Genomic DNA, 20,743 nt, shown 5'->3' with positions numbered 1-20,743 from the left:
CACAAAAGACAACGTATCACAGGGATCAAGTAAAGCATAAATGTCAAGATGGAAAACATTTAACATACTGGTAACCAAATCGGGAGAACCCTCTTGTTCACCATGAGTCTGAAGTGTATAGGATCAGTTTTGCTTAGGAGCATAGGGAACCGAACCACTATTAGTAGCTTGTTTGGCCTCTATTCATTTAGTCGCAAGCATTGGGGAATCTCTCAATTTGTTGCCACTTTTACCACAACCAAAGCAACAATTTGTGCCGGTTAGGCACTTACCCTCGTGCTTTGTTCCACACTTAGTACAAGTAGACATGGGATATGAAGATCCATTACCATTACCTCCTTGAGGCTTAGGGTTATACACCCTATCTTTGTTGAATTTAGGAAAAGCACTGGAGGCCCTTTTTACCTCTCTAGAATTTTCCTTATGTTTCTCCTTCTCAATTTGTTGTGCACGAAAAATGAGATGAGATATGTCCATGAAATTAATGAGCATAGCGGTTCGGCATTCTTTCACCACCATTTCGAACACACACGAAATGGACTTACTCATCCTAGATTCAAATTGATAGAGCATACTTAGACAATTGTATGAACTTTAGAGCATATTCCCTCACACTCATACTTCCTTGTCGAAGGTTAATAAACTCAAGCACTTTGTCTTCCATCATCTCAAGGGGAAAGAACCTATCAAGAAAAGCAGCCTTAAACTTCTCCTAATCAAGAGGACCCGTATCTTTCGGTCTCCCTTCCTTCCATTGTTTATACCATATTTAAGCCACAACTTTTAGTTGATAAGCAGCCAACTCCACCTTTTCCATCGGCGTAACTTCCATGATCATCAAAACCCTATAGACTTCATCTATGAACTCTTGAGGATCTTCCTCAACCTTAAAACCATGAAACTCCGGAGGATTTATCTTAGTGAAGTCCCTCACTCTAGAAGCCATCGTGTCCACATTTAGGTTCATAGGAACCACACCCTCCCTATTGTCATGGGTCGTCATGGCTTGAGCCAACACTTGAAAAGCAGCCCTAAACACCGCATTAGACACTTGCTGCTCGGCTAAAGGATCGATCGAAACTTGAGGAGCTTGGGGAGGAGCTTCTTGTTCCACATTCTCCCTCACATTCCTTCTAGCATAAGCTCTTTGAGTAGTCATATCCTATAGAGAATCGGATAAGTATTAGGAGAGAGACCTTATAGAGTTACACTGTATCGCACGACTTAAGAGTAATGAAAGAAGTGGAGTTTCCTAATCATGTTGTAGCCTCCCATTCATAAATGTGGCATGTTTCACACTCATGAACAAAACTCTACTAGACGTGGCTTATGAGTCATCCTAAGATAATTCTAAACCTTGTGCTCTGATACCTAATTTTTCACGACCAGGGGTACCCCCTAGATGTAACATGGCATATAGAACCCCGAAGGACTCCATACAAGCCACTTAGCTCTCATAACACAAGAAATAGAACACTAGGAGTAAAACAATCATCCAAGTCCAAAACATTTTATAAGGGCAAAGCGAAAGTCTACTACACTTGTCTAATCATAGCCATCTAATACAATAGAATGAAATTGGGCCTAGCTCATACATCATGTCCAAAAGAGAAATACATGAAACAAAGTGAAACAATAAAATCCGTCCTTGAAGCATGAGGACTCACCAAAGCTCAGAATATCTCAATCATACTCTAGTCATGAAACTGATGACCCTGACTATCGGACCCTACAGTTGGGGAAATGTAGGCAAGAGTATGTGTTAGTACAAAACAATGTACCAAGTATGATAGCCATGCATAAAACATTTAAATCATGCTAAAAGGGACATGTCATTTCATGACATGCAATTGACCAAGCTAAAACATGATATAAGATAATTATTAAACATAAGACATAAAACCATGATCAATGCAAGCTAACATCATCTTTAATACCTTTGAAATCATATGTGATACTTCTTGAAGTAACATTAGTTCATTATTAATGTGGGGAATTAGCGTTAACCGACGTAGAGATCATGTGAGCTATAAAAGGGTTGTCCTACATGCCAAGGTAGAACCATGAACTTCTAGCTTAAGTGGACCAGCTAGCTGATGTCTCTTGATACAAGCATCCTATGGGGGGAACATAAGTAAGGGATAAAGAGATTGCTTTTAGAAACCCAACCTTTTCTAACGGGAGAGCCTCCATCTCAATATCCTCTCGGTGCTAAGCATAAATCCCACGGAATAGTCATTTCTTACTTGACCTTATTACTCATTGAATGGAAACCTAGGATAACCAATCCAAGCTAGTTTCATTAGGATAACTCTCATTCTTTGATTCAAATAGGTGAGAAAGCCTTTCAACCTAATAATCATTTCTATGTGAGAAAACCTTTCACATCTTGCCCTTATGCGTACATGATAAAATCCTTTCAATAACACATTATGATCATCATCATTGATACTTTACTCTCAAAGCATCCTTAAAACATTTGCATTGATTTCATAAAAAATGAATAATTCCATATTTTACCTCTTGAGGTCAAAACTCACTTTCAATCATCAATACTTAGAAAACATGGGTTAGACAAGGATTTCATCATAAATTCATGTAAAACTAGTAATACATGCTTAATTTCATAAAACTCTTCATTTAAGATCAAAATCCCATATCATATGATTCATAACTTGAAAACATGGGGATTACATGGTTTCATGGGGGAAATCATCATTAAATCATATTATTTCATCAATTCATGCATAAAAGATCATAAATGAATCATTTAAATCAAAAATGAAAAGAACCCATGATAATAGAAGAAAACGCTAACTCAATTAGGGAATTCTACCTTTAGAAATAGATGAATTTGGAAAATCCATGAATGCAAGGAATCCATGGATGAAAACTACCATACCTTGAGTCAAAATTCTAGCCTTCAATGGAGGAATTGAGAGCTTGACTTCAAACCCTAGGTTGAATCCTTCTTCTTCTTCAATTTTCTAAAGAGAGAAATATTTTTGAGAGGAGAATTGATTTTCTTTTGTGATTTTGAAAGAATAGGCTAATTTGGGGGTTGAAAATACTTATATAGGGGTCTTAGTGAAGGGTAAAACAACGTAGTATATGAGTTAATTAATTTGGGAAAGACCCAACTGCCCCTGAAATAACTGTCAGCTGCCCACCGACCTATCAACCATGGACCCCAGTCGACGGACCGTGGTCTATCAACGGTTCGTCTTGGTGGACCGTTGCTAGTGGTCAAAGAGTTTTGGTCGATCTACAGACCCTTGTACCACGGACCGTGGGCCCACTGACGGTCCGTAGCTCCATTGGTGGTTCCTGCACTGGACAACTCTTTAAGTGGTCAATCCACGGACCGTGGTTGGCCCGTGTGGATGGCACCAGGGATCCTTAAAATATTCTATGGTGCTTTCTATCAGATTCAGGGTGTTACACCACCCGACTTCTAATGCACAACTTCCATTTTTTGACAATTCAGATATCTAGCCACAAATTTTTCAATATCTTTCTTCATCACATTCCACCAATGGACTTCTCACAAATCACAATACATCTTTGTGGCTCCAGAGTGAATAGAATACTAAGAACTTTGAGCTTTTGTCAGAATATGATGTCTAAACTCATCAACATCCCCCTTTAGAAAAAGGACTTAATGGCTTTTTTGGAAACTGATTTCTTCAAATCCATCAAAAGGGGATCAAGATCTTTCTTAGCCTTCATATTGGATACAAGAGATGATTCTGAACTAATGTGAACAATCATACCACCTTCATTAGAATCGACCAAGCGAACCCCCAATCCGGCCAATATATGAATATCACGAACAAACTCTTTCTTATTATCCTTAACATGAGCAACACCTCCCATCGATAGTTGCTACGAGCATCCGCCACCACATTAACTTTAGTGGAATGATAAGGCACGTTTGTCGTAATCCTTCAATAACTCAAGCCATCTTTATTAGTGAAGATTCAAATCCTTTTAAGTGAATGGATACTTCAAACTCTTGTGGTCGATAAACACATCTACATGAACACCATACAAGTAATGTCTCCAAATCTTTAAGGCAAAAACTACCGCCGCTAACTCCAAATCATGAGTCAGATAATTCCTTTCATGAACTTTTAATTGCCTTGAAGCATAAGCAATAACTTCCCCATGAAACATCAAAACACAACCAAGACCAATTTGTGAAGCACCATAATAAACCACAAACCTTCTGATCCTTTTGTTAATGTCAAAATAGGGGTTTAAGTGAGTCTATACTTCAACTCTTGGAAACTCTTCTCACAAGCTTCCGACCATAGAAATTTTACCTTATTTTGAGTCAATGCAATCAAAGTTGAAACAATAGAGAAAAATCCTTCCATAAACCTTCTATTATAATTGGCTAAACCCAAGAAAGTCCATATATCTTAAGCAAACAAAGGTCTACGCCAATTCCTAATCACATCGGCCTTCCTACAATCGACTTGAATACTTTCACCTGAGACAATATTGCCAAGGAAAGAAATAGACCTCACCGAAAACTCACACTTTCAAATCTTTACATATATTTCATGATCCTTGAGAACTTGCAACACAATCCTCAAATTCTCATCATATATCCGTGAGTAAATCAAGTTATCATCGATAAACACAATCACAAACATGTCAAGATATTGCTTGAAGACCCTATTCATCAAATCCATGAGCGCCATCGGGGCATTAGTCAAACCAAAGACATCACCAAAACTCGTAATGTCCATACCAATTTTGAAAATCCATCTTTGGAATGTCATTCTCCTTCACCCTCAATTGGAGATAACACGACTGAAGGTCAATCTTAGAGAAGTAATTCGCTCCTTGGAGTTGATCAACCAAGTATTATATCCTTTGAATAAGACATTTATTCTTTATTGTGACCTTATTTAATTGATGATAGTCAAAGCACATTCAGAGGGAACCGTCCTTATTTCGAACAAACCATACCGAAGCACCCAAAGAGAGATACTTAGTCTAATAAAATACTTATCTAACAAATCCTTCAGTTTATCCTTTAATTCCTTAAGTTTTGTCGGGTCCATAAGTGAGGAGGAAGATAATTAGGCCACATAAATGGGAGAAGGTCAATATTGAAGTCTATTTACCTTTCGGGAGGAATGCAAGGAAGATTATTTGGAAACACTTCCAGAAGCTCATATATAATCAGAAATCACGCAAGAGTGGGGGGTTTTAAATTTGTAAGCCTGACCCTAAAAAGATGATAAATGCAACCCTTAGAAACCATTTTTCTAGCCTTTGGGAAACATATAATCTTCCATTTAAGAGCATAATTTCCTGCCTTCCCATGATATGATAGGTTCGTTCAGAACCTTTAATGTGACTAATCAGGTCCTATAATCAATGGAAGCATAACATGCATGAAGCCAATTCATCCCAAGAATATTATCAAAATATAACATATCAAGCACTATGATATTTCTCAAATTACACTAAAACAATTAGAAGAGTAAGCAATTGTTAGCCATAAAAATACAGAGTCGGGGTTGAATCCCACAAGGAGTGATATAATGTAAAGAATTCAATCAGGAAACTAAGAATGCAAAACAATTCATTGTAGCAATTAGGATGAATGGGTGGATGATTCCATCAAATTTACTAAAACAGTTTATGTATCAATTACTACAATTAAAATAAAAATAGGGATTTAAACAAGTAAGAGATGATCTAGGGGTTTGGGAGTTGGTATAAATATCAAATAGGAGTACAAGTGCTTGATTAATAATGCTTAGACAAACACAAATATTCTTTCAATATCAAAGTATAATATCATATAATCTCCTTTCGGCCTCATCAATGTACATCACAAATCAACCTAATACCATACTAAAATCTCTCTTTTGAGCAGGTTTGGAAATTATAATTGAACCACAATTTCTCTTTCAAGAAAACTACAACCCTAATTTGATCAAGCTACTTACCTACTTCAATTAATCTCTTTCAAGCATAAATCAATGATCTAAGCTAGGATTGAGTTTGCAACCTTAAACCATAAATTACCCCATTCTAGATAGCTCATAACCATGAATAAACTGCAGAAAAATAGAGCAAGTTACTATACCCACTAAATTAAATCAACAACCAACTTCATTATCACACTCCTAGATTTTGGGGTTTAGCCAAATATCATGAGAGGGAAAGAAATTATACCAATTGTGTTTTTAGTCATTAATGTGTTTCTGCTAAGCAATTATCTTCAACACCAACTTTGAATTCAAATGATGATTTAAGTTATACATGTGTTGATGCTTAGCAATAATCTTCAACACCCACTTTGAATTCAACCCTTAATTGCCAATTACAAGATTATTCAAAACCCTAAAACTAAGAGAAAAGTAGGAAATAGTCTATTTCTCAATATAAAAACTTATAATACATAATAAGATGAAATATTCTCCTCTATTTTCTCTCTCATTATTACCATTTATAGTTTTCCCAAAAATAATTCTGATAATCCATGTGCGACCTATTCGATGACGTTAGTTGAGATCACCTTAATGATTCCACAGATTGTTGTTTGCTCTTTAGCTCACCCTTCCTTGTCTTTAGGCTTCTGGTGTTTGAACCTTATATGGAGGCCTTTGACGTTCAGCAAGTCATTGATTACCACCTTGTTCGCCCATTCGACCTTCATTTTAACTCAAAAGTCTATCACCTTCGACGATGGAACTTCTAGCTCACCCTACCCTTATGGTGAATTACCTTCTGAACTTTTCTTTGCTGATCTACCTTGAATATTTTCATAATTGAACATTGTCACTTTAGGCAACGCCCAACCAATTGGGTGATCCGCCCTTTGTGTTAGGTGATCCTCAGCTAGGAGTTTACACTCTTTTCGATGTCTTTTTTTTCATAAATTCACCCTTTCCTTTTCCTTTAGGCTTCATAGATGTAAAACATCAAAATATTATCAGAATAGGACTTAAATAGACATTGATGACACTAATTGTTAACTAAAAAGGCCTCAAATGAGTGGAAATCTACAACTCATCACCCCCAACTTAAACATTTGTTTGTACTCAAGTAAATTAAGAACACAATCAGTTTAACAAGGGTGTCTACAATAGTTCTCAATGTGACTGAACATGCAAGTGCCATCACAAAGCTACTAACAAGTATATGCAATATCTCAAACATTCTCAAGAAGCTTCAAATGATGACTAGCCGGTATCAATACGAGCTCAAGATCACTAATGCTCCCTTACAATGAAAACCATGTTTCTACAACATATTTCAAACGCCCTCAGGACAAAAATGATTTAATTCTCTCACAAATCATATCAACAAAGAAGTTATGAATCAATACAATTCTCACTATCCTAAAGAGAAATTTATGCAAGCTTCATCCTATAGGTTTGCCCACATTTTCCAATCATCACACAACCTTGCTTAAGCAAGATTTCAAGGGTCTTTTAGTCTTGTAATGGGGATGAGGATAAATGTATGGTCAATTTGGCTCATTGACTTAACCTTTTCAATGTATTATTGTATTCATCTTCACCCTTTCTCAAGTTCTTTTGATTTTTTTCTTTTTGAGACTCAATCCTCAGTTTTTCATTCATTTTATTGAAAACCCATTTTATTTCATCAAGACATTCTTTTTTCATTTTATTTTCATATGTTTGCTCACTTTTTTTTATATGGAGGACTTCCTTCTTTTTCCTACAAACTTCAAGGTTGATTCTCTCTATTTTTTTCACTTGGCTTTCTTTCCTCATTCATCTCCCCATACCAACTAAGTATTTTGGCCTTTGTAGGCTATTGAAACAAACCAATGCTTAGAAAAAGATCTATGGGTGAGAAGTTAGGGATATATTTGGTTCAAGAGGTTTCAATAAGGTTGACAACAAACAATATAGTCTCAAATGGTACCAAGATGGTTGAGCACCCTCACAAGGTAGTCACAAAAGGTATGAAGATTTTGATTTAAATAACTCCCTGTGTGATTCGACCTCGACTCAATTGCGGGATATTTATATTGATGGTGATCGCTTACTCATTTAACTGTACTACGAGTAGTTTGAGCGCTATCAAAAACCTAGAACACGCATTTATATATATATATAAGCACAAAAGTTCTCATTTATATCTCTAATAAGGAAGAAAGCTCCTACCTAAATGAATTCGAGCTTCAAATTTCCCTCCAATTTCCCTAGATTTATCATTCATATTACATCATTTCTTTAAAACTTTTTTAAAAAATCAAAATCAAATAATCCTCCGTATGAATGGGGAATGAATATATTATGAAAACATATGCATAAAAAATATGTGATCTATAAGTAAGAATTAAATACATCTAGATAAGTAGGGTTCCCTTTGAGCTTTTTGTAGCTAACATATATAGGATATACTCGGTCAATCAATTAATTTGATATCTTTGAAAGCGTCAAACTTTTGTGTATATCTAGATAAATAAGTCACACAATTAACCTCTTAATATTTTTTTCCCATAATTTTGTTCATTTTATAGATGACCACTACCTTGTTCATAAATGCATAGAGAATTGGCCTTACTAAAGTTTTCTTGAAGAGACTTACACTTCACATTTAAAAAGTTGATTTCAAAACGCACTATCCTATAGATACACTACTTTGTACACCTTGTATCAAACGTAGAAGATATTTAAATGTATTACATTTCAACCATGATACTGGACATTGTCTCATCATAAAAGTTCATTTTCACAATGTTGAATACTTATCGGTGACTTTGTTTGATTTCCTTGAACCTAGATATTGGAATCAATAGTCTTCTAAGTAGGGTTATCACTATGATGACTTGTCCTAGACCATAATCCCATTCTCTTTGATGATTTTCAACCACTTCTCTTGTTGGGACTTTTGTATGTGGATCTATTATTTAAGGTGTATTTACGCATTTGAATACTATATTTTACTCATGTTTTAGCTATGTTTTTTGTATAATATTGTAAATATTCGTATATTTATTGATAATATGTTGTGACGATATAATGTACATTATTAATTTTATTTTAGGCAAAAAAAACCGACAAGAAAAGTTCCATAGGATAGATTAGAATGCAAATCTAAGTAATCTAAACTAAAATGGAGAAAAACTAGCTATAGTAAAGACCATTAGATGAGCTTCGCGCACCCCACACAAGAACTAAACGTTTAGACTCAAGAAAGGAGGTTGGGTCTGAGATGGACCCCTTGACATGTACCACTACCCTGCGCGACGGGCCTCATATTGGATTTCCTTGTGTATCGACTTAGGTTTGATCCATTCAAAGTAGAGTACAATTGGGATTAGGACTTAAACCTTACTATGTAAGTCTTTGGATAACATTTTTATGGTTACGAGTCACTAGTAGAGGATTATAACTTAGTCTTAGATATTTGAGTTGATTGCTCTTAGTTTTTAGGATTTACTTTATAATTTTAGTAGACTATTGTGGCACGAACAATATTCTCTTGAAAAAGCTGCATTAATCAAAGGTTGTTATAAAAAAATTTAAATTCATCTTCTGTAGTAGTAAAATTTATTGCAGTATAATTTATTATAGATATTATTTACCCCTCGTTATAAGTAGCTAAACTCATAAATAGAGTTATGAAAGTTAGAGTAGGGGTACTGATAAGAAACTCTTTAGAATAAATATCTTTTGATGAAGGAGTGATATTTGTGTATTAAGTTCCTTTCACAATTAATGTTTTCTTTAAATGGTTGAAAACTTTATGAAGAATTGGCTCGTATTCTAACTTGTTTGACCATAGAAATACATATTAGGGAACTAATCATTAACAAGAATTTGGTGATACCAACTACAATCTAATAACTTGAGCTTAAGAGAGGATAGTTTACTTGAGACTTTTAATGCTTGAACAAATCAATTCGACACCCAGAGCCAACAAAGAACTTAGAGTGATATTCTCTTAATTGGGCTGAGAGGCTTTTAGATACTTATAGATTTATCAATTTTGCACACTAAACACAAATGAATGAACTAATACTAGTTCAATATCTAAGAATTGTGAATTCATTTTTCTTATTGATAAAATCCAAGTAGTTCAAATAGTTAGTAGATTCTCATACATTCCAATTTATTTGATAATAGTTATTGATTTGAATCTCAGTATCAAATTATAAAAGAAATCTTGTATGCTCTCAATAGGATTCGACCTCAACCCAGTTGTTTTACTATATTTTGGAATCAACTGGTTTAATCCATAAAAGGGTATAATTTGGGCGATATAAAAATTATGGCACACTTGCTGAGGATTGTGATTTAGAGTTTTGTAAGCTGTAGAAATTCATAAGTAACTATTAATTTCCTTTGCGAATCCACTAGTTATTGTTTTTGTTCATTGCAGGATTTTCCACAATTTATGCTCGATACTAGGAGTCATGTATCTCCCTTGATTCCAATTTACCGGGAAATAGAAAGAATATTTAGACAATGAAGGTTAAATTTTATAATGGTTTACAAGAAATGTTGTTTGTTGGTAGTTGAGGTTGATTAACAAGTAGGCCATTATGAGGAAATTAGTCCACCTTCACTTATTGGAAATGCTACTATAAACATCCCCAACATGATATTGCACTTACTATGTATGAAGGGTCTAATCGGTGGTCTACCTTTTCAAGATCTGACTAAATATCTTAAAGACTTTGCAACAGTGTGTCTAGCTTACAAGCTCCCAAGTACTCTTAAGAAGGAATTAGACTGAAGATTTGTTGAGCATGAACCATTAGGAGAAAAATGTACATGTCATTGATAAGCATGGCAGTACAACATTGCTTAATCACCATTTCGGACACGCCCAAAACAAACTTACTCATCCTTGTCCTAGGGTCGGCAACAATGGTAGCAGCATATCAAGACAATTATGTGAACTTCAAAGCATACTCCTTCACTCTTATGTTTCCTTTATGAAGTTTGATGAATTCAAGTACTTTTTCCTCCTTGGTCTCAAGGGGAAATAATATATCAAGGAAAGAAACCTTAAAATTTTCCCAATCAAGAGGACCCACATCAACTGCCCTCTCTTCTTTCCATTGGTTGAACCATGCTTGAGCAACACCCTTAAGTTGATAAGCGAGCAATTCCTCATTTTCCACCGGTGTCACTTCCATGATCATCAACACATTATACATCTCATCAATGAACTCTTGAGGATCTTCCTCAACCTTGGAGCCTTAAAACACTAGAAATTTAATTCTAGTTATCATTGTACCCACTTTGCATTTACATGGACCATAACCTCCCTATTGGCTTGAGCCTTCATGTCTTGAGTATAACGACCCTCAAAATGAAGTAGGATAAAGTAGACCCTCACATAGGTTTTATGAATTAATAACTTGTTAAAATAATGAACAATAGCATTTTTAGTCAGTTTTAAAGAGTTTGGAAGTCAAACGTCAAGGGACGATCAAAATGTTCGGAAACTAGTCTTTTACGTGTTGGTGTGTTTTAGTATGTTGTTCATGTTTTTGTGTGTTGTTTGGAGTCTAAAATCAGTGGAGGTGACCCTAGTGTCTTCATAAATGTTTTTAGGGTCAAAACGTTCAGGTACGACTCCCCGGGACCACCTAAGGGTCCCCAAGAAGGATCCCAACCCGTGGCCAAACAAGCTACCAAGGCAGCTTGAAGTTGCTCATGGTGGGAGCATGTCCGCGTCGATGACTAGCTCCACCAAGGGCCAAAAGTTTGGTCCGCGTCGCGGACATGTCGCGGACTCTACTATCTCGAAATTTAATTTCCAGTGGGAACACCTTCGCTTCGCGAACTTGTTTCCCGACGAAATCTGTGAAAATGAAACTCAAGTTTGACTTGTTTAAAAGGTCCAACTAAGTGAGAGGTAGTTTGGGTACTTTGGGGAATTATTATAAATAGTTATTCTACCTATTTTAGGGTATTTTAAGTTGGTTAAAACCCCAAAAATCTAGAATTAGACCCCATTCTTCTTCAAATTGACCCTTCCCTCTCAAAATTGATTCTCTCAAAAACTCCATTGAAGACCTTGATGAAGCTCAAGCTAGAAGATGGGTTTTCAACTGATTTCTTCTTCAATTTCATGGGTCTTCAATAATTAAGGTATGGTAACTCTTGATTCTTGAATAACCTCTCATTCAAGGAGTTCTATCAAAGATTTTCAAAAGTGATTCAAAGATCAAAATTCCCAATTTTCAATCTAAACATGGGTCCCTTGTCAAACAATTTTCTAAATCATTCTATTGATGAATTAATGTGGAATTAAGGTTTTTAAAACAATTTTCAAAGGAATTCTTGAAGAACCCATGATCCCCGAATTCTCAAAAATTGGCCTATGATGTGGGTCTTTGTGAATATGATCTCTATTGGTGAAATTATGTTTAGATTAGATTGTATTGATGTTTCCTATGATTATCTATACTTATTCATGTTGAATTGTTGGTATAATGATGAGTTGAGAATTATGGCCTTATGGGAAAAGTTATGGGTTGATCCCTTTGTTTATAGAACTGTACTTAGATTATGTATATGTTATTGAATTACATTGTTGATTCCTATTGCCATCTATGTCAATTGATTATGAATTTTTGAGGATTGATCCATGGTGATCATGGCTTGGAGAATGGGTAAGTTGACCTAACTTCTACTCTATAGTATAAAAATTGATGTTGTGTGGTTTGGTCCACTTATGGTGGCGGTGTTTACTTCTTGTCTATCTATGCATGTTGAAGATCATGGCCTTGAAGGCAATAGATGTGAAGTGAATTGACGACTATGATGCATATGTTTATGAAGTTGTGCTATGAAGGTTATATATGAAATCCTCAATGCTAGCATGATGTTTAAAGTGTGTTGATGATGAGGAATATAATGTGAATGATAATGTTAGGGATAAGGTGTGGTCTACATGATTGATTATGTTAAGTACTATTGTGGAATGACCCCTACCTATATAACCCCTATATGAATGTTTGATCATATACATGTTAGGAATACCTATTCAATGTTGAATGTGTCCTTGTCTCCTATGATGAAGTGTGGGTGTGTGGTCTAGAATCCCTAAAGGCTTTATATATGAATTGCTCATGATTTGGGGACATTGTGAATGTGTTGTGATCCCTTGAAGGGAAGTGCACTCAATATCAATGTTGTTGCTATTATGTCACTATGAGGACCAATATGCACACACACACTCTACATGTATATCTATGAATATGATGTGTTATGGTGTCTATTGAAAGGTTAACTCTTATATTCACCATTGCATCTTATTATGCATGCAAAGTGTATGATTAGCAAGGTATGAATATGTGTTGTATAAATGTGTTTATGTGAGAGGATTTCTCACATATGTACACACACATGAATGAATGAATAAGGTTTATGATAATCTAGTGAAAGTGAGTCTCTTGAAAGGTTTCCTCAATTGTACTCTAAACTAGACTATGTTATGAATATGGTATGACTATGTGAAAGGTCATTCTCACATAATGTAGGTTCTATGATGAAAGGTCATTCTCATCTTAGAAACCTTTGAGCTATATGATATGAGGGGTTAAGTCCCTAAATCTTATTTTATGAACTAATGTTAAATAAAGGTTTAAAGATGTTTTAAAAGGGAGTTGGAGCTTAGCACCGAGTGAACATGAAAAATGAGAGTGGGGTCTTCACGTTTAGCAAGTCCGGCTTCCCACAAGAGAACTTTCACGTTTAGCAAGTCTGGGTTCCCAATATAGATGTTGTCTCATGAGATGGAAACCTCCATGCCTAGTAAGTCAAGGTTTCTAGTAGCAATCTCCTTGTTCCATAACTACGTGCCCCCGTAGGTCTTATCTTAGTTGATCCACTAGATAGTTATTATGTATGTAGGTCCTACCTTGGCAAGTAGTACCCTCTCTTTTAGGTGTGGGAGTAGAACACCGGATTTCATGTAGCTCACATGGTCTATGTCGATTATGGCAATGTATCCCGAAAGTTAAGAAATGAACTAAGATAAGAATATGAACTCTAGTCATGATTTCTTGGAGAGGTACTTAGTGTAGGTAGGACTATGGACCCTGCTTATGCATTGCACAAGTATACTCTAAGAGAAGTTATGATTAGGCTCTTTATGTAATGAAGACTATGGTCTATGTATGTTAATATGAAAGCATGTTAAGGTTGACTTTACTTATGTCAAGACATGAAGTATGATTATGCATGTGAATTACACTTATGACTTCTTAATGGGTTTGCTTAGTATATGTGGAGGTATGGGACTCCATGTGTACATTGCACAAGTGAGCTTGTGAAGGGGTTGTGAGGGTGGTTTACCTATGATATGAACTAAATGAGTTATGACTAATGATGTAGTAAAGGAATGAGTCCTTATATGATGTTATGAAGTATGTTGGTCTTATGTCTAATGTTAAATGAAGATGTTATGACTGGTTGAATATGATATGCCTAGTCTATGGTGGCTTCTTAGGAACACTTGGTGTGAGTAGTATTATGGGATGCTACTTGCACATTGCACTAGTGTGACTTGGGGATTGTCTTAGGTGTTGGTTCCTATGTGAAGACTATGTCTTATGGTGTGCTTATGACTCTATGAATATATGTGGTTGGAATGATGAAGGTTATATATAAGTCCACCCTTGGTAACCTTAAGGTGATACATTGCACCAAGTATTTCCTAAGGGTTGCTTGAGGAAAGGAGTTAAGATAAAGAGGAAGGTAATGTATTGTATGCATTGAATATGCCTAAAATGTTATAAGTGGCTCTATGTGCTATTATGAATGGTTTCTGTGTGTATGATGATGTATGTGGTTTATATTGTGCCTATTGTACTAGATGTTCTTGAAGTTTCTCTAAAAAGGCATGATGCATGGTTTCCAACTAAATGTCCTTCTAAAAGCATGTTTTTGCATGGTTATCATACTTAGTGCATTCTTGTACTAACACCATTTTTCTTTATCTTTTTACACCAAGTGTAGGTGGTGGTGGCTAAAGGGCCTTTCCTAGAAGTGATGAGCTTGGCTTACTATTCCCAAGTTCGGGTGTGTCCTTAAAGATTCAAGGACCTTTATGTTAAAGAGTTTCCTTAAGTTCAACGTACTAGATAGTAGTTTCTTTTGTATTGTAAGGGTTGTGTCCCTCTTGTGTTGTAGTCGTGTTTTAAGATGGCTACCTTGAGACGTAGTACTCAGATTTTGTATTAAAGGTTTAAATGAGGTGACTTTTTAAGTCTTGTGTTATATTATGAAAAAGTTTTAAAACTTCCGCTATTTTTCTATGATAAATGCTATGATGAATGCTAAGGGCTTGTATAAGACCTCGGAGAGGTTGAATATGCCGGTAACGGCTAGGGGGTGCTCTTGGGTCATTACATGAGCCAACACTTGAAAAACACCCTTAAACTCCTCATTAGTCACTTACTTGGCCGAAGGGTCGACCGAAAATTGAGGAGCTTCTCGTTCCACATTCTCTCATGCATTCCATCTAGCGTATCCCCTTAGAGTAGCCATAACCTGAAAAGCATCGTATAGAGATTAGGAGAGACAGATATAGAGTTAAACTCTATCACACAAATTTAGAATGATAAAAGAAGTGGAGATTTCTTAACATCTTATAGCCTATCATTCATAAATATGGCATGCTTCACACTCATGAACAAGACTCTACTCGACGAGGCTTGATAAACCATGAGTTTACGGTATTTTTGATGCATTATACTTGAAGTTTGTGTGAGTCTTGTACATTTTGTTATTAGATATGATGTTACGTTGATGTAATTTTTGCAAGAAGTAGGTTTGGAGCAGTTGAGTGAGAAAAGAGCTGAAGTAGCTGAAATGGCAGTTGACGGATCCAAACCACCGGTTGTCATCTAGTCGACAAGTCGTAAGTAGAGAGGTATGGATCGTGAGTTCTTTTTTTGGTCAAACAAACAAATTTTATTCATAAAACCCCAATCTCCATCAAATACAATCTATGCCCTCTACTGTGCTTGCTTAAACATAACAGGAAAACAGTACTACAAAAAACAAAAACTTAAACTTAGCCTATCCCTAGTTTCCCCCGACCACTCTCTACTTTTTGTATATCTGTTCTATCCATTTTTTCTCTTTACTCTTCTTTTTTCCTATTCACTATCTCTAATATTCTATATTTGCATCCCTCTTTAACTTCTCGTATGATCATGTGTGGCTGGGCTACTCTTTCCTGCCACAATGCTTCAGTTCTTGCTTTCCATATCCCATAAATCACTCATGTGCACTGCCCATAGGAAAGCTCTTCTTATCTTGCCTGTTGCACTCCTTGCCAATCTTCCCCATATACTTTGCAGTGATGTCTTTTGCATTGTTACACCTAGCCATTCTTATATCTCCAACAGACACTTCTGTGCATACACGCATTCAAAGAATAGGTGCTTTGTTGTCTCCTCGTGATCTCCACACAATAAGCAACTTGTTTCTTGTTCCTGTTTCATCCTTGCCAGTCTCACCCTTGTCAACAACCTTCCATGCATTACAATCCAGCTTACAAATCTATGCTTGGGTATATTAGTTCTACTTCACACTCCTCTCCACCATCACCATTATGATCCTGCCCCACATAACCATTTGTACTCCATGTTTGAATTTCTCTTTTATGTTACAAATTTTCTTCTAGTACCAGCATATGTCATTGCCCGGCTTATACTGCCACCATTCTTAATTTTTTATGTAGATGTTACTGACCCATTTTACCCATAAATTTTCTGCCTTTTCTGCCACATTCTAGACATATTTTGTTGTTCAAGGAAGTCTAACTAAGTGTAGAACCACGAAGGCAAACGACGCCCCATAGCTTGAGTGACGGATCGTCGATTAGTGTTCGTCGTTTGATTCATAAAGTTGAGTTCTATTACTTGAACCACGGAGGAACAAGACGGTCCGTGAATGGACCTACGGACCATTGGTAATGACTGTCGATAGAAGACCATGATTTTTTGGCAAATTACTGAACCACAAAGGATAACCATAGACCGTTGGCTGATCCACAGTCTGTAGGTTGCTGTCATCGATTGAAACCGCGTCCAAACCACAATTTCCTATATTTTCATTTCCTACTTAGTTTACAATTCGTTTCTATAAATATAAGTTGTATATTTTGTTTTTGATTGTTAGACACTTTGGGATATTTTGTTTTTACTTTAAGGATTATTTTGCAAACATCTTTGAAAATTAATTCTTGAAGTTTGGTTTATGATATTAGAGTTTGATTTTCAGTTGAAGATTACAGTATTCAACTATTCTAATTGTAAGTTCATGATTTATTTTGTTAATCAACATAAATTGTGAATTCTTAAGTATGAGTAGTTAAATAGCTCCTAATGGTTCATTCTTTTGGTTTCGTGCGTCTTAGTTATTCTCATGTTTTCACTTGCATACATGTATGTTTTATGAAATGATGTTTTGAGTATGCTTTAGTGTGGAGTCGATTTTCCTCCTTGGATATGTTTGTTATGATGAATTACATTCATATTGAGTTGTTAGTTTCTCTCCTACTCTTTTCGTGCTAGCTTGACTTTCATTCGAGAACGAATGTTCCCAAAGGGGAGATATTGTAACACTACAGACTTTGGAAAAGGCTAAAGTGGGTTAATTGTCAAGTCCACGAACCCAAAACGGACCATAAAGCCTTCATGGAACTCTAAAAGGTCCGCTTAGGAGTCCACGGCTCATTTAGGCTTAGTGGTCTAGCTGTTTAAGGCTACCAGGATTTGGGGTCACCTGGGCGGATCCCTAAATGGCCCGTGAAGACCTGTACGGCCGGTTTAGGGGTCCATATAGGTCACCTCCTTAGCTTTTAACTTAAGGCTATTTTAGTCTTTCCCCTATGTGTTTGATACCTAAGTTATGTTGTTTTAACCCCTATTCTAAGCCCTATATAAGTTATTTAAGTCCTAAAATTACTCATTCTAAATTATTCACCTAAATCACAAATTTTCCTCCAAGTTCATGCACAAAATTTCTCTCTCTAAATCTAAGGAAGAAAAAGAAGGGTTCCACTATAAGATCTTCAATTCACCATAGCTATTGGGCCTTGACCACTAAGATATGTTAGTATTCATCGATAAAGTCGTTTCCTCCATAGGATTCCCAAGATCTTCCAATTTTACAAAGGTAGATTCTCAATTCAAAGTTAGGATTTTATTCAATCTTCATGAGTTCTTTTCAATTATGATAAAATTGATTGTTTTCTATCCTTTTATGCATGAATTGAAGTAATTGCATGATTTTAAATTTAATTCATATGAACTCATGCATGATCCATGATTTTTGACTATGAACACCTGATAAGCTTATGAACTATGAAAGATGAATTTATGAAGATAGGCATGTTTTATGAAGTTGATGTAAATGTTTTGAGGATGCTTTGAGATTAAAGTATCAATGTTTTTATGAAAGATTTTCTCACATACTACTAAGAACATGATTGTGAAAGGTTTACTCGCATAAGGATTCATGAGCTTGAAAGGTTTTCTCACCTAAGTTGAATCAAGTTTTAGGAGCTATCTAAATGAACTTTAGCTTGGATTAGTTGCTTAATTGTACCTTTCCATGGATGATAATATGAATATGAATATGATTAATGACTTTTCTGTGGGATTTTACTTAGCACTGAGTGTACTTTTGGGATGAAGGTTTTCGTTTAGCATATGTGGACTTTTATTAGCAATCCCTAAGTCCCATAACTACATGCCACCATAGGAAAATCTCAGATAGACATTAGCTAGTGGATCCACTTTAGCTCAGACCATGGTTCTTATTTGGCAATTAAGGATATCTTTTTTCGGTGTAGGATATACACGGGATTCCATGTTTAAGCTCTGTGGTCTATGTCGGTTAATGGTAAACTTCCCACAATAATGAACTAAGTAACTTTCAAAGTATTTCACAAAGTGTTTTCAATATGTTAAGCTTGCATTGACCATGATTATGACTTTTGTTTCTTACCCTTTTTCTTATGCTTTAGTCAAGTCATTGCATGTCATGTAAAGTCCTTTTTAGCATGATTTCATAGCTCTTATGCATTGCTTTCATACTTAGTACATTCCATGTACTAATGCATATTTATGCCAATATTGTTTCACAAATGTAGAGTCTGACGCTCCTACCTCTCATACTCGTGGCTAGTTGATCTCTCTTGCCATTTGAAGATTGGTAAGTCATCATGCTTTGAGGATTGAGACACTCTTATTGCTTTCTTCATTTTAGTTTTCAGACTTTGTATGTGATGTATGGGTTACGTCTCAATCACTTCCTTTTGATGTTATAGATGTCTTGTTGATACTATGTTAGACTTCTGCTTTGTCAAACTCTTTTATGATATAAGACACTGACTTTTGAAATCTTTATTTCTATTATCTTGTATGATGTATGCTATGTTGCTTGTGTAGGGCCTTTCGGGGTGTTTTAGACGCTATTTTACACCTAGGGTATACTTTGGGTCATGACAATTACTCTATTTTGGACAGTGAAATAGTTGAAGACTTGGAATAATTTTATTTGTCTCAACTCTCTCTTTCACTATACTAACCTCAATATAAACACAAAATAATACTTTTCTTTTTTCTTCGCTCTATATTTTTCTTATTACAAAAACAAAGTAAGTTCATCACTATTTATAGGTGAGGATTCTTCCTTGTAATGAATAAGAAGATTATGGAGTAGTTAATAGAGTAAATGAATGGCCTAAAGGTCACACAAGTTAGAAGAATAATTAGGTAGAATAATGGATAAATAATAAGAAAAATAATGTGTTAGAAGTTACAAAAATTACTAATGACTAATGACCATATTTTACTACAATTAATATGAATAATGGGGGAATATAATACCATATCAACAAACTGAAATGCAGCACACAATTTGGTCAACATCTTTGAAAAATACCAATACTAAAATGTTGCTCCAATAGGATGTTTAGTGCCATTATTAAGACGACTAATATTAAAATGTTGCTCCAATAGGATGTTTAGTGTAACGACCTGTTAGGTCGTTTTGAATACTAAAACTATTTTGACTCTTCTCATAAATTTTAAATGGTGATTTTGAACTATTTATTTAACTACGGTAATTTAGTTGACGGGTATGTATTAAATAATTAATTTTTTTAATTAATTGATGGTTATTGGGCCAAGACCATAATTTAATGGGAAAATTGTATATAATGGCAAACTATTAATTCAAATTAAATGTTATAACCACAGTTTGATTTAATTGTGTCCCGTAGCAAACTGTTGCCAGTCGCCTCTCTCCTTGAAATCCTCACTCGCCACTCTCCCTCTCTTGCTCGCCAGTCTCTCCCTCGCCTCTCTCGCTTTATACAAACAGAAATGTATAAATTGGGTTCTGTTTGTATAAAGCGAGAGAAAATTGTATATACACATGCAAATACATATATCTTCGTCATATACACTTATAATTATACAATACAAATATTCCCATACCCATTTCTCTTTTGTCTTTCTCTCTTTCTCGCTTTATACAAACACAGCTTATACAAAATACAATGTATAATTTATGTTTGTATAAAGCAAAAGAGAGAGAGCGATATTTGATATACAAACGTTTTATTTCGATTTAATTGTATACAAATTTAAATTTTATATAGATATACAAACACATAAAATTGAATTGAGAGGCTGCCAACGAAATTATACAAATCTGAAGAGGAGTCAGCGAATTATACAATTGCTTCTTTT

The sequence above is a fragment of the Solanum stenotomum genome, chromosome 9 (assembly GCF_019186545.1).
Source record: "Solanum stenotomum isolate F172 chromosome 9, ASM1918654v1, whole genome shotgun sequence".
In the NCBI taxonomy this organism is placed as follows: domain Eukaryota; kingdom Viridiplantae; phylum Streptophyta; class Magnoliopsida; order Solanales; family Solanaceae; genus Solanum; species Solanum stenotomum.
The sequence above is the reverse complement of the archived record's forward strand: the minus strand, read 5'-3'. Positions refer to the sequence as shown.